We start from the raw sequence: 27,607 nt of genomic DNA on the forward strand, positions 1-27,607 counted from the left end.
ATTTTCTTGCCACTTCCAGCTTCTAGAGGCCACCCGTGTTCCATTCTTCCATAGCCACGTCTCCTAATCCTCTTTCTTCTGCCTTCCTCTTCCACTTATGAGGACCTTGCGCTCACCCAGATAATCCAGGATAATCTCCCTTCTCAAGGTCGGCTGACTAGCAACTTTAACTCCATCCACATCCCCTTTGCCATAACCTAACAGGTTCCCGTGATTAAGACATGGACATCTTTGGGTCGCCATTACTCTGCCAACCACAAATTCTTACAACCACCATAAACTCCCTTTGTAATTGGAAACACAAATCAAATAATTTTTAATTTAAAAATTTTAAATCAGTTTTGAAAATTGGGACCATGATCCAATAAATTTTAAGAAATAATCCAACCTTTGAAGCACAGTGATCAAGAATGCGATCAAGATTTCCATGGATAAGAGAAGCCGTTCTGTGATCTGATTAGGTTAAACCACTCCTAACCATCTCTGCTACCCCAAAGAAGCAGGTGAAACTCACTGAATGCAGAGTAAGGGAGAGTTCTGCGTAGCACACCACTCCACTATCTCTGCCAGGGTAAGGCCCTTTGCTACCACCTGCATGTCTGTCTGAGATAGTGCTTCACGTCCCATTCAAAAAGTATCCAGGTTCTTGAATATTTTTAGTTTACCTAAAAAAAAAATAAGTTGTATGCAACTTCCAATTATTTAAGTTTTCGATTTAATAAATCTAACAAGATGTTTTCCTTTCTAATTAAAGCTACCAGGTGTGTTTCTTAAAAAACACTGGCCTGCAGGTGGATCATCTTTCTGTCCAGCCACAAGCCCTCCATAAAACAGCACAACGAGAGGGAACAACATCCTTCATGGGTTTTGTGGACTTGAAATGAAGACACATGTTGGATGTTCAAGGGTCTCAATGGCTAGCATCTGTCAACTATTCAGTCCTCACACAGATATCTTCCCAACGCGAAATTCTACTTCTGGAACCTCAGGATGGGTACACAGGCACCAAGCAGGACAGCTGTGACTGGCTGCTGTACAAAATTTAGCACAGGTCACAAAATCCACTCGGTACTGTGTCCTAAATGCGTTATGACTCCTTCCTCCAGTTCCCTGGCATTGAGTGTTGACATGGATCACGTAATCCACATGATGTTGTACGTGTGATGCTCACAGTTAGGCAGAGAAACCATCAACCAATGACAATGTTCGTTTCAATAACAAATTAGGATGAACAAAAAATGCACAGGTTTATTTTTTCAAATCAGTAATAAAATAAATCACATGCAAGCTTTTCAAAATCCTTCCACACGACACATGGTGCATTACATCAGTACAGATGAAAATGAGGCCACTCAACCAGGTGAATCAAATTTAATCTAGCCTTTCCCATCCTGTTTTCCAGGTATCTTACCTTATTTGAAATTAGTTTTGGAAAAAGTATCTGAAAACAACTTTGAAAATATAAAATACACAAACACAATCTGGGTTTTCCAGAGACGATGGTCTAGGGACACTTAACTCCAGAAACATCGTTCTCCTGATGCTCTTCCCCACGCTGGCAGCCCAGAAGGTCCCCCGTGGGCCGCATTCTCCCCGCTGGTCACTAAAGGACAGCCTGGCTGCACACACAGGCTGCCCACTTCCCGGCAGAGCCCAACAGGCAGCAGACCCTCCACGCTGCCACCTGAACACGTCCATTTAGTCTTCGATTCTAAAAATCACTAGATTGAACAAGACTCGCTGGAAATTTGAGTCAACTCTCCTTCATTACAAACAAACACTGCTATATATGAACTTGTTCAAGAGCTAAGAAAAGAAGTTGCAATCCCTGTAGAACGGGCCAGATGAAAAAGACTACCAGACACTCTAAGCGTAATTGCCAAACCCAGCTTTTCCCTTATCTAGGAACCTGACCTCCCGAGAACCAGAGGGGTCTGACTGAAAATGAGAAAGAAATAAAATTGAGGTCCAGTGAGGGAGGGCAGCGTTCATAGATGTCTGAAGTCACATGTGACAAGTGAACTAGGATTAGAGAGAGCCGCAGGAGTCAGGAGCCTCCACCAAGTGACGCACCTGAGCGGAGGCGCTGGCAGTGGTGCTGTGATAGGGCGGCTGGGGGACGCCCAGGACGGCGGAACATCGCTCAGGGAGATGGAAGACTTCATCACTGACTGAACAAGGGAGAGGGGAGGGGAAGAAGCTCGGCAGGTGAAATAGAAACATAAATACCTATTGTTCTCTATATTCATAAGATGCTGAAGGTGAGTGATTACCCTTTATTTATTCTGTAGGACAGAAACTCAGCAGAATAAATTACCACCACGTCAGTCACCCTCAGGCACCACACTAAAACCGAGACGACTATGCATGGTAAGATGAAAGATGACCAAAACTTGAATATTAAAGAAGAAAATAGGTCTTGTACCAAAAGTTACACTTCAAACCCATTACCAAAACAATGTGCTGACTTAAGACTCAAGACTTTTATTTATTATTTTTACCATCCTCAAAGATCCTATATCACTTTATGGTTTTAATTAGGCAAACATTTTGTAGAGTATTACAAATGAGGAAGAGAATTCTTCATCTTTTAAATACACTTTCAATTATGCTGAAATCACTTGCCTTAAGGAGTGTTAACAGCTTCGAATGAATAAGAGAAGCTGTCAGCACTTGCCCAGATGCCACTCCTCCCAGCCGTTGCCACTGAGCCCCCAGTGGCCCTGCCCCGGTCCCCGGTCCCCACAGGCCTGGAAAGGGGACGAGGGTCACAGGTGAAGGGCTGTAGTGCTGATGATACAGATGTGGTAGCTCCCTCCACATCTCTAAGCTCTCTGCCCTCACCTGTTAGGGGCTCAGGATTTCTCCACATCCCCCCTGGCCCCTTCTGCCCTTTCCCCCAAAAGTCTACAGGACCAGCTGAGCCTCCTGCAAACAGCACACAGACCACTCAGGGGGCTGTCACCACCAGATCATGGTCACAGAGCTGATGCAGGGGTGGGGGTGGGGGTCTGAGGGGGGCTGGTAGAAAGCCAGGCACATCCAAACAAGGAGGCAGAGAAAGGACCAGGGCAGCTGTGGATGATTCTGGGTGACCGGCCGAAAAGGCTGGTTCTGGAACAACACGGCAGCTCCCTCCTGCCCACCATGGGAGGGTTCTCATCTTCCATGAGGGGCCGAGACTGCAGGGTGGCAAAGCCCCCTCCCTACCTGGACCCTGCAGGGTTCCCTCGAGGGGCCACTTCCCACCCATCCCATCCAGGTGCCCTGATGAGGCCCTGCTCCCCAGGAGTCCCGCTCACTGGCAATGCTGGCTCGGAGGCAAGGTTCAAAAGACGATTACAAAGCTTAGTCTTCATTTCAGGGTTTCAAAAAATGTTCCCTGAAAAAGCAAAGATAAGTCCTAGTATATGAAATGCCTGTTTTTTTATGTTGTTGCCTGGGCTCCTTTAAAATGCATATTTTCTAGCTTCATGTTGCAGACTTTCTGACAGAGACAACTCTCAATTAGCTCCTTAAACCCAAACCAGAAATGTGTAATATACGCTTCATTTACACCAAGGAATATGTGATGAGTGGCTTAAGGTTTTACCCGGGTTGTTTGCTTTTTAGTAGCACTCAAAGTCAGGAGTTGACATACCCACTCCCACCCCCCTGCACCCCCCAACACCCACTCCCACCCCCCCCCCGCCCCCCAACTCCCACCTCCCCACAGGCAATACAGGGAGTGGATGTTGGGAATCCCCAGGGAGCAACGATTTGGGGCAAGAAGTAACCAGAGAAAGTAACCCAAGGCCTTTACCCGCCAGAAGCCTGGGAAATACCAGGAGGGGTCAACCTGCCACATTGTGTGGAGCGGGGCTCAACTAACTAGGCTAATAAGGAGAAGGTGACCCCAGAACATGGGTTAACTTTATGCTTTGTCTGTCTCATTTTCCTAAGCAGCATCTGGCATATCAGAGACGCTTACACTGCACCATACTGACAGTGCTACCTGCCTGAGACTTCAGAGAGGAGATTTGAAGAAGGAAAGAAATTCACTGCTTCTCAGGGAAGGGTATTTAGGCCATCCCTCCAGACTTCAGTGACCTTCCCGAAAGCATGCTGCCCGTCTCCACATGTCTTATTTTGTTAAACATTTTACTATGGAGAGCTCTGACACCTTTAAAATATAGAATATATTTTTTGTATTTGAAGGAATATATTTAACTGGGGCCTCACCATAACACTTAAAAGCAAACCCCAAAGCATCAGGGAAATGGAAAGGAAGGGGCAGTCATGTCCTAGTGGAAAGTGGGGGAAATAGGGGCAGGGGAAAGTGGGGGTGGTGGGAAGTGGGGCAGGGGGAAGTGGGGCAGTGGGACATGGGGCAGCGGGAAGGTAAAGAAGGAACTAAACCCAGAGGCCTGATCAGGCTGGAGGAGAAGCAGGAAATACAGGAAAAGAGAGCAGAAATAGATGGAAAAGGTGGGAAGGGCTGAGATGAAATTAAACTGCAGGACAAAGAGCCAAATAATGAGACAACATGAAAGCAAATGCCTCGCTGCTTCGCGCCCGTTCTAACAATCACATGGAGGTACTGACCACAACAGCCTTTTATTACAACAGAAGGATCAGATTAGAAATTTTCCAATTTCTAAGTGACGTGTCAATGCTATACCAAGGGATCCCTGAGAAGACAGCCACAGCCACCAGCCATCACCGGACATGCTCGTGCAGGGAGAGCAGCCTTAACAATTTCCCCCAAAGGCTGAGGTTGTAGCGCTTTCATCCCATCTGCAGAGGACAATTTCATAACCACGTCCTCAGGGGTGGGGGGTGGGGGCAGGGAGCGACTGTAGTTGCACAAGTCAATTTACTAATCTCAGCTTTTTCTGGAGGGATTGAATACACACATTTACTGAACTGAAATGTTAACCATGGTCTTTTGGCCCCGATTTTGAAATATGGAAAATATTAACTGCCAAGCAGAATCTTCACAGGGGTCTGCGGACTCCACCTAGTTGCAGGTGGGAAGCGCAGTGGTACAGATGCCCAGGGAGGGGGCTGGTCAGCGTTGTCCCTAGGCAATACAGAGGGGGACACAACCGCTGGCCCACAGGCCCCTGGGGCCTCGCTGGGTGCTTCAGGCTGCCTTTGTGTCCAGTTATGACAGTAATACACACTCTTGGAAGGAAGTAGAGAAAACACAGGATAAAGGAAATAATATACATCACCACCTGGAGAGAACCACTGTTCATATTTTGACCTGTTTCCATTCAGGCTTTTTTTTTTTCCTGTACACATACACGGTACAGAATTGGAAACCTACAGTATAGCAGGAAGCTTGCTGTGTCCGTTTAACATGACATGAGGATCTCCCCAGGTCACTGAATAGTCTTTGAAAATATGGTCCTAATGGTCATATAATCTAGGAATGGCATAATATAATCATCCTGCTATTGCTAGAGATTCAGGTGGCTTCCAATTTCCAACTAAGATAAATAAAGCCACAGTGAGTATCTTCCTTCATGGATTTTATTGATATCTCTGATTTTAGTATAAACCCTTCAAAATAGGATGACTGAGTCAAAGGGAATAAACATTTGTTTTCCACAAGGTTACACCCATCGACATCTCCTCCAGTGGGTATGACAGTATTTCCTCCTATACTCTCATCCACACTGAGAATAAATATTTAAAAAACCCTTTACCAGTTTGGGAGACCCCCCCCCTACAAAAAGAAGAGAATAGTTTTAATTTGCATTTCTCTGATCACTTGTAAGGTCCAGCATTTTTCTGTTTATCTGCCTTTCATATTTCTTCAGTGACTTGCCAACTAGAGTCCGTTGCAGATGTTTTCCATCTGATGTTAATGTTTTCCTATTGATTTATGACTGCTTTTAGTATAATAGGCATGGATTGGCAGGTAGACGGTGTTATGTCCTGACTTGCCAATTCTGGTGATGCTGTTTGACACACACAGGATGCTACTTCCTGTACCTGCCACTGCCAGCAGAGTGGCCTGGTCCTTTAGCCTGGAGTCCAACTCCAGCTCCCCCTCTGGGTGACCATCTCTTTGCCTCAATTTCCTTGATTGAAAACAGAGGATAATGAGAGTGTATTTACTACATAAGGGTAGTAGGTGGCAGACTGCCTCAGACCTGCCCGCAGTGACGCTGTCTCCTGGTATTCACATGTAACCCCCTGAGGTCCACCTGGCAAGGACCAGGGGTCTGCCCACAGCCACAGAGTAAGCTTGGAATCCAGTTCTCCCCAGTGGCACCTTGAGATGATGCAGCCCCACTGACACCTTCACTGCAGCCTTGTGAGACCCTGACCAGAGGACCCAGACAAGCCGTGCCAAGACTCCTGACCTACAGAAACTGTGAGGTATGAGGGTTTGTTGTTTTAAGCTGCTAAGCTTAGGGGTAGTTTATTATGCAGCAGGAGAGAACTAACACATAATACACGTAAAGTACTTAGAATAGTGCCTATGCTAAATTGCAAAAAATCATCTAATGCTTTACCACTCCTCCTATGAAGAGATGGAATCCTCCACACCCGAAGCTGGGTTGACTGTGTGACCTGCTTCCACCAAGAGAGCAAAGGCAAACGTAATGCAGAGACCTGAAAGGCACCTGCACACTGGGGCCTGCCCTCTTCTCACTCTTGGAACCCCACCAACACTGTGTGAAGAAGCACAGCCTGCTGCGGGGTGAGACTACATGGCCCTATTACCATCTGTGCACCCCAGCTTACAGCCAGCCACTACTGGACACGTGAGGGAGGCCATCAGCTGCAGACTCAGGAGTGAGCCCAGCAAACAGAACCCCCAGCCATGCCCAGCCTAAATTTCCAACCCATCTCATATGCAGAATAAGTCATTGTTGGGAGGTTCTGGGGCGGTTTGTTACGCAGTGTTTGCTAACTGATACAGCTGCCATTCTTATTACTACTACTACTTTTACCTTGGGATCAATTAAATGATCACACATTTCTTAATAGTATATTTATGCTTTTACTTTTTATACTGAACTAATCCACTGGAAACTTATTTTGGTATATGATATTAGAGGAGGATCTAACAATGTTTTGCCACATAGCCAATTCTCCCTTCTCCATAAAACTATAATACCTTGTTTTCATATATTAGAATCTAGAGTGTTCTAGGATATCATTTCCACTGACCATTTCTATTAGTATATTAGCAAAAGTTGAAGCAATATCATAGTTGTTTTGTTTTAATTTGGGCCAGGATAACATATGCTCTTCTACTGGGGCATGCCAGGAGAAATACGCACTCATCTGACTGCATGGAAGGGCAGTGAAGTTGCCAGGGAAGGCACCGGAGAAGAGGGAGAAGAGCACCAGGAATCTGGGACAAGCGGATGGAAGACGTGGAGATGGTTACGGTCACCAAAGGAATGACTCCAAGGCCATTTTTCCTCTGAAATTCAAACGAAGCCTGTCCCAAGTCTCTAAGCCAGTCAGTGGTTGAATTCCACAAGCTCTTTATGATACACTCAGGCACCATGAAGGAACAGGCAGGATGCAAATAGAAATGGCCAGTGCCTGCTCTCCATGCGCTCACAGCCTCAGTGGGGAGACAGTCCCACATACAAAATCTCTGTAGACTGTATTTACAAATCCACAGAAACACAAATTAACACAATATAAACAACATATAATGGCTAAGGGGAGTTTAGAAGCCCCTGAGGACAATCAAGCAAGACTTCCTGGAGGAAAGTTTTCAGATTTTGAGGAATAAGATTTAGCAAACAGAGAGTGTCTGCAAAGGCAGGAAGCAGGAACAAATAATTCATGTATAGTAAGCAGATTTACTTGGTTACAACAGAAAGTCTAAATAGGTGCACCAAGAAGTGAGTCTGATGAAGGAGTAAGGGTCAATTTGATGAAGGATTATTCATTGTTAGGTTTTCAAAACAAATGAGCTGACAATGTTTTTTTAAGTAACGAGAGTAAGAGACCCATAGGTTGCCGACCAACCTATGGTCCTCTTGAAACAGTTCTGTAACGTAAGCGACATTCCCCAGCTGCTCCAGGACCTGCCTTCTCCAAGCACTCTTAGAAAGTGGCGGGAGGGCATGACTCCTGAAGGCAAGGAAGTGCCAAAGCCAGCACATTCCTAGCAGAGGAGGTCTAAGAAGCCAGCCAGACCCCAGCACTCTCACACGTCCAATCAGAATGTCCTTGCCCCTCGTTAATTCTTGGTGGAGAGCAGGCATGGGTAAATTGAGAAAACAGTTCCGTTGCTTATTTTTAAATGGTACTGAATATCAGCTTTGATCCTAAAAGTTTAGAAATTAAAATATGAGAACGAGTGGAGCCCTGATCTATAGGACCTGCTTCTGGCCGTAAGGTCGGCCAGGGCACAAATCCTCCCTGTCTTCTGTCACTGGCAGACCTCACACAGTGGGCAGCAGCCTTGCTGTCAGAGACGGCAGGCCCTGGCCCAAAGCTTTGGGGGTGAGCTGCACCAGGAGAGACTCAGGCACTCAGGGCAGAGGCTCTGCAGGGATCAGGGCATGCCCTGTGCCTTAATTAGTGCCAGACCTCCTGGTGCTGACCCCCACTGCCAGGGCCCGATTTAGCTGCCACATGCCCTACTGTGGATGTTCCTATGTATTTCTGTGGCTGTGTTCATGAAGGCATCTTTAACAGCAGTGGTTGTTCTGGCTGGGGTGTCCTCCTCCTCTCTTCACATCCCCATGGACCCTCAGCCACTCCTCCCCAATCAGCATGAAACTGCTGGACGTCCCCAGTATGGGTCAGACAAAAGTGTCATGCCTAAGAGTCACAACTGGAGAGCTGCTCCAGCTGCTCCTCAGATCCCAGATTTGCAGTTTGATTTTGCTTCCCACCAACATGGACCACACAACACCCAAACTCCACGTGACAAGGTTGCAGCCTGGGGAAACCTCTTGCTGGTAACCTGTGAGAGGAGGCTTGGCTTCCCTACACCTGAAGGAAGAGGGCGTCTAGGCTCAGCCCCTGAGCCCAGAGTTGGAGCCTCGGGAACTACAGAGGAAGAACGCAATCTGGAGCCCACCCAAGCCCCCTGCCCAGCCTTGGAGGGGTCCCCAGGAGTGACATACTCGAGATAAGCCAAAGTCATAGTCACACCTCCTCTGGATCCCGGGTCTTCCCAACTTCTCCTAGTACCAGAATGTTTAAGTGAGCATCGCTAGAAATACATTTTAATATAAAAAGGGCAAATTCTCTATCGAGGGTGACAAACTGTTTAATACAATCTTTTTCTGGATCATGCTCTTGTCCACTTTCAGAGGAATACAGCTCCTCTGAGTCTTCAGAAAAACATTCCCTTTGTTTTATGCAGTAGTATTTTTTTCATAGACCCCATGGTAGTTTTTCTCAGTTTGCTCTTCTTCAAATGAAGGAGACTGATCCAGACCCAGAGCTTGCTAATAGATGGGGTGTGTGGATTTCCATAGGTGTCTGGCACTTATTCTCACACTTGCCCAGACGCAGAGCTAGAGGACCTATTGCCTCTTTCTCTGATACATCCAATCAACAAGGTTCCCAAGAAACTATCATCTCCCACATGCACTACCGCAGGGCTCGGCCAGCCTCCACCCGCCGCTCCATGTTTCCCGAGCCAGGGTACCAGCCCTGGTCCTTCTGGTCAACCCAGCCATTTTCTAAGACTGTGGTCTCGAAACACACTAGGAAAATGGGGTGGGAGGGACAGGAACCCCGCCCACAGGCTGTGGTGGGGTGGCAGCCCTGAAAAATTGTTGGTGTGACATTCCCTGGGAGAGGACAGTGTGTCCCACAATCTTCCCTGAGGCCAGGCACTCTGCTCTAGGGAGTGAGGGGAGCTGGGCCTTATAAGGTATTTTTCACTGTTACTATAAGATAGCCTCATTTCTCAAGTTTTCATAGATATACTATTTTATTCAAACTAGAAGTCATACGTTACGTTATGTAAGGATTATCATGATGACCAACGAGTTATCATCCCTAACCCCTAAGAGACTGGCATTCAGACAGGCTGGCTTGGGCAAGGTGACAAGGCCAGGAGGTAGTGAAGCCAGGGGTCCCACGGAGATGTGGCTTTCTCCAGTGAGCCCCTCATGCAGGAAGACCCTCAGCCCAGGAAGCCCATGGGCTCCCTGCCCATGCTCTGTGCTGGGGAATCTCACCTTTGCAGGGTGACTCCTCCATTAACACAATTCATAATTCATTACTTGACTGGATGAGTTAGTTCCCTTTGTTAGTACAACCGCCATTACCTAGAGCTATGTTAATGTGACCCTACTTCATTCAAGTCGTAAAGTGATCTACTTTCAAATCTTAAGTATAAACACCTAAAGACAACTATTGCAGACTAAACATTTAATTCCAAAAATATGAGGTAATCCCTGTGTCAGTTACAATTCTTAAATGATCATATTGAACTAAGGTCAAGTCATTAACATATTTGAGAAATTTAGCAATTACAAAAAGATCATTAGGATTCTTCTAAGCTAAAAACTCTAGCTAACTAACTAACTGAAAACCTAAAGACTCTGGCTGCCCGCCACAACAGAAATAACATCTAAGTCACTATCCCCTCTTTTCCAACTAATAAGCAGTTGGTCAATAAAACCTAGAAGTTGGTCTTCTATGAGCTCTAAATTGACAAGAGAAAATGCTATCCAGCTTTTCAGTTATTTTCTGATCCTTTCTAGTTTTCATTTAATGGAAAACTTGTCAAGTTACAACTTTTTTATGTGCCTCACTACACAGCATTTATTTTCTACAAATGGGATTTTCTCAAAACAATAACTATGCTGACAACACTAGGCTGATTGCCAGAAATCTGTTTTTACCTATTTTCATGGATGTTGGACATGCCTGACACTATCCTATTTTGTAAATTTATTGTCTTGTTCTGTGCGATCTTTGTGATAAATGTATTGTCACAGAGAACCTTGCTGACTAGCCTTTATTTCCCTTCATTTTATAAATGCCAAGTTTATTTAACTCTCTGTCATATAAGTTGGTCAGCCAAATATAATAGTTGAGACTGTGTTCTAAACCAAGGCTTATTCCAATACAAGTCAGAACACGACTTGGTTCTCAAAAAAATTTTTTTTCTTTTTGGTGAGGAAGATTGGCCCTGAGCTAACATCTGTTGCCAAACTTCCTCTTTTTGCCGAGGAAGATTGGCTCTGAACTAACACCTGTGCTCATCTTCCTCTATTTTGTACGTGGGATGCCACCACAGCATGGCTTGATGAGCGGTGTGTCGGTCCATACCCAGGATTCAAACCTGCAAACCCCGGGCCACCGAAGTGGAGCACGTGAACTTAACTGCTATGCTACTGGGCCAGCCTCTCAAAAACTTTTTTGATGATCCAAAAGTATCCCAATATTTTACCCCAAAAGGGGCTAATTATTCATTTGGTGTTTTTGTTTTTTAGTTGGTTTGTTTTAACTGTGGTAAAAAACATATAACATAAAATTTACCATCTTAATCATTTTTTAGCATACAGGTCAGTAGTGTTAAATACGCTCACATTGTTGTGCGACCAACCTCCAGAATCTTTTACATCTTGCAAAACTGAAACTCTATAGCTGTTTAACAACCCATTTAACAACAATTCCCCATTCTCTCCTCCCCGCTGTCCCTGGCATCCACCACTCTACTTTCCGTCTCTACAAATTTGACTACTCCAATGGCATGTAAGTGGAACCATAAAATATTTGTCTTTTTGTGATTGATTTATTTCACTCAGCATAATTTCTCAAGGTTTATCCATATTGTAACATGTGTCAGAATTTTCTTCCTTTTTTAAAGCTGAATAATATTCCACTATTTGTATATACCACATTTTGTTTATCCATTCATCTGTCAATGGACGCTTGGGTTGTTTCCACCTTTTGGTTATTGCGAATAATGCTGCTATGAACACAGGTGTGCAAATAAATATCTCTTTGAGTCTCTGCTTTCAGTTCTTTTGGGTGTACACTCAGAATGGAATTATTAGATGATATGGTAATTCTGTAATTTTTTAAAGGTACCACCACGCTTTTTTTCATTTGGTGTTTTTTAATAATACAATTGGAAAGTTTGAGAGGGCAAATGAAGGCCAAGTGACTACTGTACTCAGCGAGCTCTTGGAACCACTAAGAGTTCCATCACTACTTTTTTAGCAAAGTAACTTTTCTCTTTGGGGCGTGACCCCTTGTGCCCCCAGTGCAGGCTTTCGGTAAGTGGTGGCTGCAGCTTATCATGGTAAAAAAGAAATTCCAACCAATTAGAATCCTTTACAATAAAACAGATACAGAATTCTAATAAATATCTAGTTTCTGATCCTCTTGATAGTTTTTAAAAATAACAAAGAGCAGGAAATTCTGGTTTAAAAGTGATAACTTGACCTTCTCCACCTCTCTGTCCCCCAAAACCTCACAGGTACAGATCCACAAGGACAACGAGATGGGGAGGTGCGACGATGGGCAAGAGGGTCCAGCACATTTTCAAAAGCCTAAACATGGATACAAGAGGGTGACGGAGCTGGCAGGTGCAGAGAGGTGGAGGCACAGGCTGATCCCCCTGCAGAACTCAGGAGGCTGGGGGGTCAGAGCTGCCAAGTTTCTGGAAGGCAGGCTGCAGGGTGTCCATCGGGCTGAATGCCAGGGCACGTGTAGAAAATCGGGGATGTGTTGTTGGGCCCCAGATGCCCGCACCTGTCTCATGAAGCCACGTAACCCCACAGCCCGCAGCCCAGGAGCACACTGAAGACTAGTCCCTGGAGACAACACCAGGGAAGGTCCAGAGGGCCAGGGCTGAGAGGACAGCTGGGCACAGGGACTGATCTTCACCAGGTTGGAGGGGGCTGCTGAGGGGATGGGAGTGTTTGAAAACTGGGTTGTGGTGCTGGTCGCACAACCGCATAACTTACTAAAAATCCTCGAGTCGTACACTTACGATGAGTGAATAGCGTAATTCATAAATCATAACTCAATAAAATTTTAAAATAGATAGACAGATAGACAGACAGAAGTGACCAAAATACCAACATACCATCAATTGGCAAGTTTTAGATTTTTTTTCTGCTACTCATTGGAATATGAGTCTGAGAGCAAGATAAAGTCAGTTATAAAAAATAAGAAACGATAATCATATATGATCCAGCAATCCCGCTTCTGGGTATACACCCAAAAGAATTGAAAGCAGGAACTTGAACAGATACTTGTACACCCATGTTCATAGCAACATTATCCACAACATTGGAAAGGTGGAAACAACTCAAATGTCCATCGACGGATGAATGAATAACCACAATGTGGTGTTATACATATAATGAAATATTATTCAGATTTAATAAGGAAGGAAATTCTGAGACATGCTACAACATGGATGAATCTTGACAACATCTTGCTGAGTGAAATAAGCCACACATAAAAGGACAAACATTATATGACTGCACTCATATAAGGTTCCTAGAGTCATCAAGCTCATAGAGACAGAAAGTAGAATGGTGGTTGTCAGGGGAGGGGAGAAGGGGGAGTTAGTGTTTAATGGTTGAAGAGTTTCAGTTCTGCAAGATGAGAAAGTCCTGGAATTGGATGGTGGTGATGGCTGCACAACAGGGTGAATGTACTTAATGCCACTGAACTATACACTTTAAAATGGTTAAAATGGTAAATTTTATGTTATGGATATTTTCCCCCACAATAAAAAAATAATAAAGAACATAATTTCTTTTTCACAAAAAAGGAATAAAAGCAAACAAGGACAGCTAAGAGCCTTGGAAGTGGGTGTCCCTGGGGCTGGGGCTGGGTTGCGTGTGCACAGGACGGAGCAGGGACAGCTGTTTGCATTATCAGCCTCTCAACACTATTTGACTTTAACTCTGTTGTGCGCTAGATGGATTCTGTAATATTAATTTTAAAACATAATGGGGAGCAGTGGAGATGAAAAGAAAAGCAAATCAAGGGAGCTGCACACCAATAAACCTGATGTCAATCATGGGCCAGATCCGGGAGGGGATTGTCTGAGCAGAAGCTCGTGAGCACTCAGGAAGGAGATGCCAGGCCAAACTCAGCTCCTTTTCTCTTTTAATAAGGTTATGAGATTGGCATATTAGAGGAATGCTAAGCAGATGAGGGCCTTTATTTCAGCAAGATGTTAACAGATCGGCAGCACAGCCACCCCCTCCATGGCCTGGGAGAGACATGGGCGGGGGTCCCAGGTCTGAGCCCTGGCCTGGCCTGGATAAAGGACGGTACTTGTTGAAGACCATGGGGGATTACTACACGGGGCCTGCACCCTCAAGGGCCAGACACCAAATCAAGACGAGATCATCTCAACAGGCTGGAACGCTCATTTTTAAAGAGCACAGATGAATTAATCAGTGTTACAAATGTTCTGCAATTTGGTACCAAAATTCATAAAATGCCATGAGCAGCAGACCACAGGGGAAAGGAAGAAAGTGGGAGGGGTTTTAGGTGACCAGCATCTCCACCTAACGCAGCGGGCTATGCGGTTGGGAGCTGCCTGGGTCACAGTGAACACAGTCCACCTGATGGCCTCCCACCTGTCCAGCACTGGTGCCATGTCCAGAAGGACAAGACGCCCAGAAACCACCAGATGAAAAGTGGGTGACAAGTCTTTCAACGTACAAGTAGAACAAAAAGCTATGCAGGGAAGGGGGTACAGAAGTGGTTTCCTCACTTGAAGGACTTCAATGTGGGAAGGGGAGAAGGAAACCTCCTAGTTCTGCAGGAAGAAGCAGGGAAGCAGAATCATTGCGCAAAACTAGATTTGGCTCCAGTTAGTTCTGCCTGACAATGGAGACCTGTGACGTGGCGAGCTCCCCATCGCTGGCTCAAGGAGACTGAGTCCCCCAAATCAGAAATACCACTGAAGGGACCCTGAAGTCTGCAGAGGGGAGACGTAAATGAACTATAAACACCTCCTACTATCCTAAAACATACGAATAACAGCAGCAATGGAAAGAACAATAGACATTTATTCAGTTTTTTACCAGAGCCAGGCGATGTTGCGTGTACTTTAAATGCATCCTTATTCTGTAATTCCTTGATTCCTGGATTTTATTGTCTATTATAAATATGATCAACAATCAAACCAAAAAAATATAAAGATATTTAATATAAATCATGAATTCTTCAGATGACAGTCATATTTAAATGATTTTATAATTCTTTAAATTTAAAAGAAAAATTTTACCAGTTTAAAATAAAAACTAATTGCCTAATACTATCACCTAATTGGCATTAATACCTGACAGGCTTCTTCTTTTGGAGACACAGTGGTATACCTAACAGTTCTCAGATTCAGTAAGTTCTCATATACGTAGATATTGTCTTTGTTTGTGGCCTGGGATCTGGGATAACTGAAGCTAGAGGAGGCCAGGCAGGCTCTGCCTGATACTGATGAACCGCTAGGTTCATTCATTTATCCAACAAATATTTACCAAGTGCCAGTTAAGCACGAGACGCTGTTCCACATACTGGAGACTCAGCTGTAAATAAGATAAGATGGGGTGTGGTCATCAAGAAACTAGAGAAACAGGTACTAACCAATACAGGAGGAAACAGACCAGACAGCTCAGAGTGACAAATGGAACACAGGGGGCCATGGCTGAGGGCTCCTTCAGTTGGGTGCACAGGAAGCAGACGCTGAGAAGGACCAGGAAGGGGGGATGCACAGGGCCAGCTATGTGAGGTTCAGGAGATCCGGCGGGGAGAGGGCAAAGACCCCCAGAGGCAGGAAGAATCTGGTTTGAAGATTAGGAAAATCAACATGAGTTGAGTGGGGAAAGGCCTATGAGGGCCAGCTCCAGCAGGGCCTCGAAGGCCAGGTGACAAAAAAAGGGAGGGAGGAGAAGGGAGAGAAAGCGCTGAGGGAGTTTAAGCAGGGGAACCATGAGGCTGATTTACATTTCTGCAACAATGGCTCTGGCTGCTGGGTGGAGGAGGTCAGCAGACGGACAGGAAAGACAGCAAAGGGACCAGCGAGGAAGATGCAATGGTCCCCAGGTGAGCCGCAGATGCAGAGGCTGCCAGGTGAGCCACAGATGCAGCAGCAGGATGGGGGTAGGGAGGCTGACCTGGGTGGGTCCCACAGGCAGAGCTGAGGGGTGAGGGTGAAGGGAAAGGAGGAATCAAAATGCCTCTTAGGTTTCTGACTTAAACAATGGATGAGTGGGGAGGTCTATTTTTGGAGATGTGTCCCACCCAAAGTTCAAATCCAAGTAGTTGTCAGAAAGGTAACTGCCCGAGTAGTGGTCTGTGCATCTCCCACTAAACAGGGATGGATAATGTCAGAACATCACTCTCTCCCTCCCTTGGAGACTAAATGTCCAGAATAATGTATGATCCTGCTCAGGGTCCCCTTCTCCACTCTCCACTGGACAAACGCCATCCATCTACCACGCCCTGCTCAAGCTTGTCTCCTCCTTGAAGCCTCTTCTGATTGCTCCTGACTCCACAACATTCACCTACATCCGGATGCTGACAGAACCGCTGCCTAGAGATCACACATCGCTCCTTTCCTGAGTACAGATGGCGTGAGCTGCTCGAAAGCAAAGATCATCACTGCACTGCTTTTATTCCCCCAAAGAACCTAGAACAGTGTTTCTAATACTGGGAGCAACTCCCTCCCCTCCTATACTGGTGTAAGTTTTCAAAACTGTAAAGCCATAAATATTTCTAAATGTACATTGAACATAATTGAGAAATTCCAATCTGGCAAATATTCATTTCACAAGCTGGTCCTTGGGGTAGAATCTAATTTGCAGTGGCGGACCACCAATCGTGCTCAAAAGTGAGCGATTAATAAAAGAGAAGAATACAAACAATCCACGTGGATATCTGCAGACTTGATTAAACTAATTAGTAAAGCTTCAATCGTGTCTAAAGTTTTTTCTCAATTATTATTTGAATGCATTTTTATTAAACTTCTGAATATTATTTTAAAACATAGTCCTAATCGCTAGCTGATAAATATATCTTTTTTTATAATTATATGATGATTAAATCTGTTTTGAAACTGGAAAGTATCAAGATTTTCTTACATAACCCAAGATTTCAGGGCTACAGCAACTGTGAGGGTATGCAAAGAAGTTTAAATATCAATTGAAAAAAAATTTCTTCCAGTTTAAGGTAATTCCTCTCATAGGACCTGCATAAAGGCCATTTGAGCAACACTGTGTGGCTTAATGCTGGGAGACATTTCTTCCCCTGAGGCTCAAGGCCCTGGAGGAGGCTGGCACTTGAGTTGGGTGAGGGAGAATGACCACGGTGGCCACCCCTCCTACCCCATCCCAAGAGTCTTCCTTCCAGAAATTCTGACACCTGCTACAACATGGATGAACCTCAAAGACATCATGCTAAGCTAAATAAGCCAGTCATAAAAGGGCAAATACTGTATCATTCCACTTGTATGAGGTCCCTAGAATTGTTAAATTCTTAGAGACAAAGCAGAATGGTGGTTGCCAGGAGCTTGGGGACAGGTCAATAGGGAGTCAGCGTTTAATGGGTGCAGAGTTTCAGTTTTGCAAGATGGAAAGAGTCCCGTGAATGGATGGTGCTGATGGTTGCATAACAATGTAGATATACTTAATGCCACTGAACTGTACATTTAAAAATGGCTAAGATGGTAAATTTTATGCAATGGGTATTTTACAATTAAATTTTAAATGAAAATAAAAATATAAAAATAAAATAAACAAGAGGCATCCCTTCCAGCCCCAAAGGATGCCTTTAACACAAATCTCCCAGAAGGAACCCAGCAAGACCCCTCCTGAGACCCCAGCTCAGTCAGGAATTCTCATGGAAAAATTGTTGCCTCCATATTTCTCTCTATAGTTGAATTCTCTTTACCACCATGGAGGTACTTTACTCTCCTTTTCCAAAATCAATGCCCATGGGTACTCAGAAGTAAGAGCTGACACCACTGATTTTCTACAAGCAGCAGGGGTTCCATATTATGTATGTCCAACACAACTTTAAAAACTGTAGAATGCATTTCATTAAATCACTAAGAAAAGCCTAAGACAAGATCCAAGAATCGATGCTGAATTAAATAAATCTTAACAAACATACCACAGAAAATCACGACATGCCCATGAACTCTGGCAGAATAGGGCAAAGCCGACTGAGGGGGGTGCGAGGAGACCATCACAGTTGCCACGTTTGCTGTGTTTCTGGTGCGGCGCCCAGAGGGCCCTGAGGCAATGCCAATCTACGGAACTGGCAGTGAGCATGCCCGTCCTGGGTCTGGGTGCCCTATTCCCAGGCCACACTCTGCCCTGAGTGGGTGACAGCATATTCTCAGGCTTCATCCGAGGGTGATTGCCCACCAGCTCCTTTGCAAACTTCATCTCAACTCACCGCCTCCCTCCTGCAGGCCAATCCAGGGTGGTAAATACTGTCACTCAGGCCACCATGCCCCTCCCTTCAGCCATGGCTGACACGGCCAGTCCACCACGTCAAAGCCCAGACACACCTCAAAATCCTTCTCAATCCTTCCAGAAACTTCCAGAACCACAATCAACAGATGAGCATCAGCAGAGAAGGTGACTGATGCACCTGACCATCCTGAACAGTGATCGGAGAACAGCCGGCCTGCTCTGCCTTCAAGATGTCCGAGATGAGACAATCCCTCAAAGATATGCTAACCCTGACATGCTGAACAATCCTTTCCTTTGATTCTCTTCCTAAGTTAGTTCATTGCTTAATTGCTAATTAATGTTCATTTCTTGATACCAAGTCACTATTAAAAATTGCTCTAGTTCATACAGTCATTTGACAAACATTATGGCTTGTTTTACATTAGCAACCACTGTTAGGTGTGATCTTACACCATCTTAAAATACTAGCTGTTGTTCTTTGGCTCCGAATAACTGTCTGCTGAAGGTAAGTGAAGATGATGTTGTGAAATTACTCTACATTTTCCTGCCAACTCCTGAATTCATCAGGCGGAGCTCAGCCCAAAGCAGAGGCTCTCAACAGGTGCCCGAGGGCCTAAGAGGATCTGGGGGGAGCACAGGGTCCTCCAGCGTGGGGAGTATGTGAAGTGGAGGGGGCTGTGAGCCTCACTTCCCACCTTCATCCAGATCAACTCCATTTTCACTCCTCATAAGGAAGCTCAGTATTTTGAGGTTTTCTTTGGAAGAAAAGGCTCCGCTGTCAACAGAAAAAAAGTTTCCCAACTGTTGGTTAATGTGTGTACTGAGAGCACACACTGACGCGAAAAGCTCCAACGAGCATTCCTTCTGCCGGCCGGGGGGTGCCCTGGGGCTGCAGGAGCAACCGGAAGATGTGCTACCCAGATCCCAGGGTCTCAGCTGTGCCCGGGGACCAGCTGAGGGGACCAGACGGTTATGCTGAACCAGGAAGGCGGGGGCCCTGGGGGTGAAGTTATGGTGACCACACTGCTGAGGAGCCAGCCTTCCACAAAAGGAAGGGGAAATAGTCCCTCCGCCCCATCATGAATGAAAGCGGATACGGAAAGAAGCAGAGACCGTGATATGCAATGTGCAGGAGGAACAATAAGGCGAGCAAGAGCAGAAAGAAAGGGCAGAGGCAGACGGGAGGCGGTGAGAGGGTGAGCACGGGAGAGCAGAGAGAAAGGAGGGCAGAGGAGCAGAGAGATACAGGAGCAGAGAAGCGGGAGCTTCCAAGAAACAGGAAGAAGGACTGGCGTTCCCTAGTAATAAGGAAAGGTCCAGACCTCTGTGCGCCAGTGCCTGTATGCCGGGCATAACCTGTACCAAGGTCCCCAGGGTCAACACACAGATGCAAGGGAGCAAGACGGAAGGCTCGCCCAGTGGGACGGCGCACCGTGGGTGCAAAGACCCTGTGTGCTGTTCCTATGAAAACAAGTCACAGAAATCTACAATACAGTGTTTCCAAACCTTTTTCCACCCAATGCCTCCGTCTGAAAAAGAAAGTTCCTAACAGCTGCAAGGTCACTCGACACGGCGATTCAGACGCGCCGCTCCAGGCAGCACTGTGAGAGCCAGAGTGCCAGGCCAGGCGCACGGCATTCTGACACTCCCGTTCAGGAGCGAGTCCTATGGTCAGTCACCTGAGGTTGAGAAGTCCCAGAGAGGCTTCTTCAAAGTAGGGATGGGGCAGATACAGCACAAAGGGCGGGACAGAGCAGCACATGGTGCGAGCCTTGAAGGGCTGGGACCGGGAGGACGCTAGTGGGCAAGAGGAGTGAGGTGGAGGCAAGCATGGAGTGAGGAGCACCCCGTAATAGGAGCAGCTCCGCGGAATGGGGGACCTGGGGGGATCTGAGTGGTGCAGTTATTTTAATCCCGCTCCACCTTTTCCCCAAGAATTGCAAAACAGAGATCACTGTGAGTAACTCCGATATTTACACTTATAGAACAAAGCTCTTCTGACGGCATCGACTGCCTTACCTCGCCTCCATCCCTGGGTATACAGCTTAACTGCTGAAGCCATGGCCCATAATCTAATTCTCCCAGTGTCAGCAGTGACAATGCAGCAGAGGATGTAGGAGGAGGAAAATAGCCTCTGAAGGGGCAGGTCTTGAAAATCCAAACCCACCTTAAAAATGTCACCAAATGACAGCTGCTTTAGACAAGGCAGCTCTGGTTTCAGAGTATGCACACCCACTGTATACAAACGAAGACATATACATGCACAAATACACACATATACACATACACACACATATACATACACACACATATACACCCATACAACATATACACAAACACGCATATACACACACAAATTCACACACATACGTGTACACATATATACACACAGATACACATATACACATACACACAAATAAGCACACATACACACACACATATAAGAATCCCCTTTTCTCTATTTTTTAAAGATTTCCGGGTTAAGCTTACAAGCACTTACATTTGATTACTAGAAAAGGAATCAAAATGCGTAATAAATATCTGCTGAAAGATGACAAGGCTGCCACTGGCTGGTCAGTACACTTGCTCCCTGAGAGGCCAGGTTGGAAGGGGTTCAGAAAGCAGGCAGGGGTGGATGCTGGGGGAGGGTGGGGAGAGGGGACAGCTCTGCTTTCTAAGTGCCCAGCACTGGGCAGCTGGTTGACCTGGCAGACACGACAGGTTTTGCTCCTCACCCCACAAGGGCAACAAGAACGAGCACCCCAACACATGCGCCCCGTCCCATGCCCCCCTCCCATCTCTGGCTGCGGCTGTGACTAAGTCAGGGCAGCCTACTCCTGGGCAGTTGGAAGATGACTTCTTCTGCAGCTGAATGTCAACATCTCTTTCCCTGGAAAATCCAAAAACCTTTAAACAAAATCAGAAAGCCAACATAACCAAACTGGGAAGCATTTCTTTAGGCGAAACTCCAGAGCTGCAGCAACTCCACACTGATTGGCACACTTCACTCCCTGCTCCCTGCTCCCTGCCACCCACGGGCTAGAGAAGGGACAATGAGACAAGGGCTGAGCATGCAGAGTGCAGGGCACACCCAGGGAGGACCTGGCACTGAGGAAGCCATCCCCTCTCAGACATGAGGTTCCTGAGCCCTCGCCCAGAGGGGTAAGGAAATGCCCTGCAAGGATGAGGCCACGGAGGGGCCGAGGGCAGCCAAAGAGCCAGCCGCCCTCCCTCAGCTGTCCTGCGGGAATCCAGACCCAGTGCAGCAGGATCATCCAATTTTGCAAAAGAATCAAAATTCATATTTTACTATGAACTCTCCCAAACATTTTTTAAACACTGCTTGAGCTAACTGAAACACATCTAGGGTGGAAGGCCACCTGTGGGCCTTGGTTTTATGACCTCTGAACTAAAAGATATCCTTCAGTGTTCAGGGTGAACAGGAAAATATAAGTTAAAAAAACAGAAATAAAGAATGTCAGCAAGACTTCTATACTGGTTTACGCTATGTCAATATTAGACAAGAGAGCCAGGCATCCTGGGCACCAGCTGGCTTCAGTTCATGGCAGGAAATGGAAGTTCCCACCTGATGCTCACAGCGAATTGACCTCAGGGCCGGCAGCCAAGCCCCAGCACTCCCTCCCTGGCTGAGCGTGAGTGCTCTAGCATTATTCATGACAATCAGAAAATCTCAAGGCCAGGAGGGCCCAATAGGCTCCGGGAAGCCCTAAGTGACCGACATGGTGAGCATGTCTGTAACGGGCCACAGCTTCCATTGGCTTCTCAAAGGGGCCCCAGACCTGGAAAGGGTAAGTGCTACTGCCCTCGCCAACTCTTCCTCTAAAAGATGAGATAACGGAGGTCCAAGGGGCTCCACCCCTGGCCCAAGGCCACCTAGTAGGCCAGACAATCAGAATTAAATGCAGGGCTCCCACGTCAAGGCTGGATCTCTTGGATGACAGCACAGACAACCTTTAAACATTCACGTTGGAGCCTGGGTATCATTCAGGCCTTAAATAAAAACACTGAAGTCCATGAAAGCTCACTCCTCTCCTATTTGCCCTAGTTATGGACATGTGCTGGCTAACATACAGGTCCGAGCAGAGGCCCACGTCATAGAAAGACCAGTACCCACCCCACTATCTCACCCAAACTTATGGGAAAAGTCCAAATCACCAAGCTTGGAGCTGGAAGATTAGGAGGGAAGCTACAGATGATTCCAAGATGATGATGGCAAGACAAACCATCTACACTTGTTTCCCTTGATATTGGAGCCTTGGGTTATGGTCACCAGTGTCCTCAAGCAGCAAAGCCAGGGCCATGTGGGGTTGGGGCTCCCACTCTTATCTCAATGCCCTAAGGCTCAGATGGAAAGGGCTGGCTGTGTGTGGCCACCAGCGCCAGGGCCAGTCACGGTGCTTATCCTCCAGGGGTCCTGCCCCTCGACAGCTCACAGATGGCTGTGAGCCTAGTAGCCAGCCATCCTAGGCATATGCCCGGGTGCAAGTGCTATCCCTGGCCGGAGACAGATGGTCCAGCCCTGCAGGCCCAGTTCCACCACACCAGAGACCCACCACCTCCAGTGGACACCACCCTCAAAGGCTGGTCAGCACCAAACTCGACCACCCCAGCATGATCAGGCAGGCCGTGACCACCCCCACTATCTCCAACTCTTTGTAACGTGTTCCTTCCTTCCTTCTCTGCAACCTGGCATCTGCCCACCAACTAACCAAGACCTCCCTCCTGAAGGATGTCACCTAGTCCCAAAGCCTCTGCTCCTTCCCATCCAGTCATCATTTTCTACAGGCTCTTCCTTTAAAATTCCACAAGATGCTGATGCATCAGCCAGAACGCCAACTGGCCGGTTACCAGGAGAAGAGAACCGCCCAGTGGTCTGGTTGCTCAGCACCTTTCCAACACAACCCTACAGGAAAAGGCTGTGGGAAGCCACAAGGTAACCAGTAGGCTGCCTGGGAAGCACAGGATTGAGCGGCAGAACAAGCCAAGCCATCCCGATGCTGCCAGCTCTGGCCTGGCAGGGCTGGTGCTCCGTCGCCCAGAAAAGCTACACCTGGCTGGTCAGGGCACCCTCCTGGGCCAGGGCACCAGAGATGATTAGTGTTTTGGAAAACACAAATGTTCTCAAATAAGTTAAAACACAAATGATTACATTTCAGCTTTGTGGTCACGTCCAATCTTTCTGGTCATCTCCTGACAATCTATACATCCTGGTTCACCGTGCATGGACTTGGGTGTCTGTAAACCTCCTCAGCCACACAGTTTAAGGTCATCTCTCAGGGGAATCATTTCTGTAGACACCTGGATTCATTCATCACATGGTGATTTTTTTCCCAGTTTCACTCTTGGAAGGAAACCCCGTTTTCCCACTGTGGAGGCCTCCTCATTATTATCCTACAGAAACATGCATGCCCTAAATTGTATAATCCAGAAAAGAGTCAGGCCCTCCACAAAGAGCACAGGTTCACACTGAAACACAAGCAGCATTTAACAGATAGGCAGTGTGGGGTAGGGGCGACAAGCATGGTCTGGGGGCCAGTCTGTGTCTTCTGTCCTCATCTGCATGATGCCGGAAGTACCTGCCGCTTCTGAGCACCATGCTGGGGTCGGACAAGGCTCTCAGGCCAGCGCCAGGCTCACAGCAGGTGCCTGACCCTGTGAGCTCTTCGTATTTACTGTTATTACTGCCACAGAGCTGAGCAGGAAAGCCCTCCGTGGCTCCCCACACAGGGCTGGGTTCTGTGACTGATGGCATGGCCAGAAAACGTGCTGGGCTCCATTCGGCTCCCCTGGCAACCTCCTGCAGTCCCAGGCAGACAAGGATGTGGAGGGAACTATCCACTCCAAGCTCTGCGGAGCACGCTTAACTTAGAAGAGGTCTGAAGCTGACTCTCACCACGGCAGACGGAAAAACAAGACCGGAGGGCAAGAGGGGCTGAGGGAGGCAGGGTGAAAGACAAGGGCACAGCCAGGGCAGAGAGAGGGGCCTCTAAGGCGAGACACGGCCCTAGATGTCCAGAGAGAGAGCAAATGAAGAGAAGGCGGCATCTTTGAAGGGTCCACATCATCCCCCAGAGAGGACATGAGCCCATCACAGAATGGAACGCGAGTCCTGAGAGACTAGCCAGCACTCTGGATGCCAGGCCCAGTTTCTGCTCCCCCTAGTCAACCAGTCAACCTGTACACGCACGTCTTCCAGTCTCCAGGAAAACCGGATCCAATGGAAGGATGACTGACCCATGGCGACAGGTCTCCTAGATCACTTCTCAGTGATGTCTCTGCCCAGGTGTGGGCATCTGTATCCTGTGCACATTAATATCTATCCATGAGATAATAGCCTATTAAGAAACAATCACAGATAAGATAATCATGTTTTGGGAAAATGTGACAGATCTGCAAATGGAAACAAATGCAAACGTACAAAATGTCAAAAGGCAATAGTCTGAAACCTAGAGACATAATACATACATATAAATTTTAGACAGCAAATTATACCATTCAAGATGAAACTTTAGCTCTATAATTTTTATAACTAAAATCTGCAATTCTTTTTATCCTAAAAATAATAACATTTTAAAACGAAACTGGTTGTTTACATAATGGGTGTAATATTTTGAAAAAGCATTTTGTGTATTTTATTATATGCTTACAATTTCAGAAACCACTGTAAAGTTGACATCCCAATACCCCCATGCTCCCCCAAAAAAGACATACAATCTATGTTCACATCTGTTAGGACTTACAAGAGAGCCATTAGCTGATCCTTCCTTTTTTCCAGAAGACTTCATGAGACAAAAGGTCAGACGAAAATGACACTAGAAAGTTCATTTGCTAAACAGGTACCAAGTGCCTGCTGCCCCCAGGGAACTGAGGAGGTCAGCATGGGGTTTACAAAAAGGAAGGACATGTCCATCCACATGGGTCGGCCACCAAGTCTTCACAGCCACCAGGCAGGGCCACTGGACATGTATCCCCACCTCTGCCCCTCACCACCTCCCCTCCCCAGCTGGCTTCTGGGCCTTGGTTGTTTTCATCAGAAGCCACAGGGCGCTTGCTTCTTGCATGGGCTGCCACCTGTCCTTCCTCGAGCCTGTCCTTCTGCAGGTCCACCTTGAGCTTGGCTGCTCACAGACAGACCCCATCCCATCAGCAACAGGCCTGGAAGCCCACTCAGGTCTGGCCACCTGGGCTGCAGCATGGCCAGTTCCAGCCTCCTGTCCTGCCACCTCCCTCTGCGCCTTCACCACCAAGAGGTGCTGTGTTGCATCAGCTCCTCTTTGGGGCACGTCCCACTTCCTGCCCCTGGAGCAGAGACAGGGAGAGCAGTGAGGCTGCAGAGCTCCTTTCACCATGTGCCGTGGAGCAGGCCTTGAGGCCAAGACCCCTGGCGCACGAGGGATGCAGGTTGCTTTGCTTCTTCATTTCATTTCACAGTAATGCATGTTTGCTGTGGAAAATACCAATAAGAAAAATGACCCAGGGGCCGGCCCCTGCCTGAGTGGTTCAAGTTCTGCGCACTCCCCTTTGGCGGCCCAGGTTCGCGGGTTTGGATCCTGAGGGCAGACCTACTCCACTCATCAGCTATGCTGTTGGAGGCATCTCAAGTACAAAATAGAGGAAGACTGGCACAGATGTTAGCTCAGGGCTAATCTTCCTCAAGCGAAAAAAAAAAGAGGAAGATTTCCAATGGATGTTAGCTCACGGTGAATCTTCCTCACCAAAAAAAAAGAAAGAAAGAAAAATGACCTATGTCATACCAGTCACAGACTACACTGTTAATTTCTCGATATGCACTCGTAGAGACTTCGTCCATGCATCTACATAAATACATATTGACCAAATAGGGGGTCATCCTGTACAGACTCTTCTATGCACTTTTACAAAATGTTCCTTCTGCTTATATGTCCTTCTGCTCCTTCACATCAACAAATACACTTTTACAAAATACTATTTAATGACCATGTGCGATTTCACCACGTGGGTAGAGAGCATTGTTCAGGAGTCAGCTGGCTGCTACCAGGACCAGGGAGTGTTACCGGATTTGGAGGGCTGGCGGGGAGAACACCTGCCACGCACGGCTCTTGTGCACACGAACCAGACCAATATGCTAACGGCACCCTCCGTGAGAATATGGACTTAGCTAATCCCCTTGAAGAGGACATTTATGTGCCCATTTATAGCATATTTTTGCATTAATGATGGGCCGTTCTCTCAAGATAAATTCCAAAACATGGAACAGCTGAGTCAAACAGGGACATTTTCAGGGCTTCAGAATCACACTGCCACTGACCCTCAAAGGCTTGCCAGGTTCCCTGAAACTCATTCAGAATAAACACTACCGAGAGGCGGAGTCAAGATGGCGGCGTAGGCAGACTCTGAACTCACCTCCTCCCGTGGACACAGCCAATTTACAACTACTCGTGGAAAAATTACCCCTGAGACAGAACTGAAAACTGGATGAGAGGAACTCCTGCAACAACGGACAATCCTAACTGGGGTAGAAGAGGCAGAGACTCCCTTCCGGAGAGGAAAAACGCCGCCTTCACAAGCTGCCAGCTTCACGGCCGCCGGGAGCAGCTCACAGGTACGCACCCTCCCTGGAGGCGCGGGGCCCTGAGCCGGGGAGCGCCCCCGCTGTGGGCATTTTGTGGACCCAGCACAATCGAGACCAGCGGCATAATATCTGACTTTGCCTGCTACTAAAGCATTGGGTAGCACCCCCAGAAAACCCGGTTCACAAAGAAACTAAAACTGGCTCTTAAAGGGCCCGCGCACAAACTCACCCGTTCCAGAAAGCATCCTAAAATCACCAGAAAGAAAGGTGCACAGTGCTTCGGTGACAAGAGACTCACCTAATAGGCCCTGAGTGCATCTCGGTGAGGGGTGAGACCTCTCCAGGGACTGGGACATTGGCGGCAGCCATTGTTGTGGCCTGGTGTGAGCCTGCTGACACAGATGCCATTGGAGTTCTCCCTGAGGCCTGCTAGCCCAGGGTCTGCTCCACCCGCTAGAGCACCGATTTAATCCAGCTCAGCCAGGGCAGGCAGCCCACCCTAGAGACTGGCCCCACCCAACAACAAGCCCTCAGGCAACGTGTGGGCCTGCATAGATTGGTGACTGGATTCTCTGCAGCCTGGCAACTGAGCTGACTTGAGCAGGGCAGAGTGTGCACAAGTAGCCGGTGGAGAGTGTGGGGTGGT

At 47.1% G+C, this 27,607-nt stretch overlaps 1 protein-coding gene across 3 annotated transcripts in view; it reads right to left on the reverse strand.

Annotated features, from left to right (window-relative positions):
* ENTREP2 (endosomal transmembrane epsin interactor 2) overlaps nucleotides 1–27,607 on the reverse strand; it is a 447,469-nt gene that overhangs the window by 298,413 nt on the left and 121,449 nt on the right. The window contains exon 1 of one of the 3 annotated variants that reach the window (XM_087428834.1): nucleotides 27,260–27,443. The exons of the other annotated variants lie outside the window; for them this stretch is intronic. The gene's annotated coding sequence lies outside the window, so the exon portion shown is untranslated. Of the gene's footprint in view, nucleotides 1–27,259; nucleotides 27,444–27,607 lie in introns of those variants that run through there. 3 annotated transcript variants of the gene reach the window in all.

The sequence above is a fragment of the Ceratotherium simum genome, chromosome 3 (assembly GCF_057802395.1).
Source record: "Ceratotherium simum simum isolate JZ-2026a chromosome 3, ASM5780239v1, whole genome shotgun sequence".
Classification (NCBI taxonomy): Eukaryota; Metazoa; Chordata; class Mammalia; order Perissodactyla; family Rhinocerotidae; genus Ceratotherium; species Ceratotherium simum.